This window comes from Arachis hypogaea, chromosome 12 (genome assembly GCF_003086295.3).
Source record: "Arachis hypogaea cultivar Tifrunner chromosome 12, arahy.Tifrunner.gnm2.J5K5, whole genome shotgun sequence".
Classification (NCBI taxonomy): Eukaryota; Viridiplantae; Streptophyta; class Magnoliopsida; order Fabales; family Fabaceae; genus Arachis; species Arachis hypogaea.
Genome location: NC_092047.1, coordinates 120,362,225 through 120,364,829, shown reverse-complemented (window position 1 = coordinate 120,364,829; position 2,605 = coordinate 120,362,225). Strand labels below are relative to the sequence as shown.

The window sequence follows — 2,605 nt, the reverse complement described above, 5'->3', positions numbered from 1 at the left end:
GGCCTCTAGTAACATCACACTTTATGAAAATGGGCCGGCTTCCATTTGCACAATTGTGATCTTACTAAAGGACACTTGCTCCATATTACACAGGAAAACCTAAAGCTCTGATACCACTTTGTCATGGCCCGAATCCAGCCATGACTGGCGCTCAAGGGACAAGTCCCTCAGCAAGCCAAACGACCAAATTTTTCAGAAAAACGGACAGAACCTCCTCTGTTTCTAGGACCTTACCAACATAAGTATTAACTCCCTATATCAAAAATAAACATCCATTTCCAAAGACAACAACATATTCCAACCATATCCACAACCAAATATATCCAAAATACGCATCATATATATATATATATATATATATATTATATATATATATATATATATATCAAGTTGATAGCTAGAGTACATAGTTAAAACCATAAGTCTTACATAACCAAATCGTAATCACTACCTAAACAGTTCAAGATTCAAAATAACATAACCCACACGAGGATCCTGCCTGTGACATATGGAGCATTGACATAATCTAAATTTTGAGCAAAGGTTCCATTACATAATTACTTAGCCCTTGGAAAGAAGAAGGGCTCACCAAAATGACTAAGATCTACTGAGGGGCAGGTGGAATGGAACCTGGAATGCCTCCTGTATCTGAAAAACATGGGAATATAATAGGGTGAGTTTTGCAATTCAGTGAGTAAACATTACATCTATAACCCACACGAGACAATACAGAGTTTACCTTGAAAATTATATTTCTTTTCGGAGATGAGGAATTCATATTAATTAATTATACAAACATTAGATAAATAGTTAAGCGGATGAACTGAAATGGGAGTTCTCATTCCAGAAGTCAAATCAAATCAAATATTACACACCTAGGGCGGCTCCACCTCTAAGGGTAGCCTTTTCCTCTAGTGTGTCCGTACGGTATAACAGATCCAACGTGTGGCCTACACGTTAGGCTAGCAACGCCCCTGCTAGCTGAGGTCTGAGCCAGATGCATCTAGGTTAACGTCATAACCGCCGTTAACTACGGTTTTCTAGTCAGAGTCTCCCAAACCAATCCAAACCAAATCACTTATAAAAATCTCTAGTGCTTATAACATACTACTAAATTCCATAGCAAATCAATATATATAGGATTGCATACTAAAATTTAATTAAAATTTACATAAGGTCAAATAAGAAAACATTTATACTTTACAAAATATATAAATATCATCTCGTGTGTATTTTTATAAAATTGTAAGTTTCACAAATCAATATTTATTTTCAAAAATTCAGAAATCACAATAATAAAATATTTTCAAACTCCAAAATTAATGATTCAACATAGATATTGATAATAATATATTTAAAAACAATTATAGATATAATATCCACTCACAACTTGATTCAAAAGAACCGGAAGCAACTCTGAGCGCGTCAACGAGCTACCAAATGATGTCCAATAATTCTACAACTCTAGAAATATGACAATAATGATATTTGTGAGCTACTAATATTGTCAATTAACATAATTTTACTCACCTTGATAAAAGTCCCAAATTTTCTAACCCTAATAACCCTAATTCGGATTTATACATACCCATAAATATAGAGATGACAAAAATTTGGAATATGACTAATTATTGAGTCAAAGAGTTACCTTAAAGCCTCAATAATAATTGGAACTCAAGGATTGAATGGTTCCTTCACTCATTAAGTTGAAATCACATGATTTGGAGGTTTTGAGAAAATAAGATTTTGAATAAACAGAGGTAGAGTAGAGAAGAAAAGAAAGCAAGATGATAAAGGTGAGTTTGATGATATAGGGTGGTTGATGCAAGGAGAAGAGATGAGGAATTGTAGTTGAGAAGGGAAGAGAAGAGAGGATTTTTAGTGTTGTTGTTAGGAAGAAATAAAAGAAGAAATGAAAGAAAGAAGGGGAGTGTCGAAGGAGGGGGGCACGAAGAAGAGAAAAGAAATGTTTAAGTGGGGGCATGTGCCCCCCACGTGCTCTCCCCCCCCCTTTTCTTTTTTTTTTTCTTGTCGGTCACTACAAGAATAAGAAGAAACTTGAAAAGGTATAAAATAAAGGAAAAAAAGAATAAGAAAAGAAGAAGAAGAAGAAGATGGTGATGATGATGAAAAAAAGAAGAAGAAACAACAGAAAATGAGGAAGAGGAAGAGGAAGAGTTTTGAAATATGCAAAACTTATCAGCACATATATACCGAAAAATCTTAAATAATACACTCAAATATCTTCGTGTTACACCCAAATATCTTCGTGTTGCACCCAAATTTGTTGCAAATACAAAAAAAATATTTTTTTAAATGTAAAACTTTTACATTACATTCAATTCAAATCATCAACAATGAATCATTATTCACCTACAGAATTATAAACTACTAACAAAAAAATTAACTAGAATCGAACCACACCTCAACCACTTGATTGGATTCAAAATAATAATCAATTTTATTATGGTTCAATTGACAATCTGAATTTAAATTATTCATTATTTTTAATAATGAGATAATAATAATGAGATTACTGGTGACGAAGGAAACAGAGAAAAAGAAAGGAGGAAAAAAATTACAATAAATAAAGAAGAAGAACTTG

At 32.9% G+C, this 2,605-nt stretch overlaps 1 long non-coding RNA gene across 1 annotated transcript; it reads right to left on the bottom strand.

Annotated features, from left to right (window-relative positions):
* Positions 1–258: 258 nt before the first annotated feature.
* On the bottom strand, positions 259–2,401 carry LOC140177382 (uncharacterized). The gene is made up of 3 exons (XR_011869234.1): positions 1,649–2,401; positions 1,388–1,464; positions 259–648 (listed from the first exon to the last, which is right to left on the bottom strand). It is a non-coding gene; the product is annotated as an uncharacterized lncRNA (long non-coding RNA).
* Between the last annotated feature and the right edge of the window lie 204 nt (positions 2,402–2,605).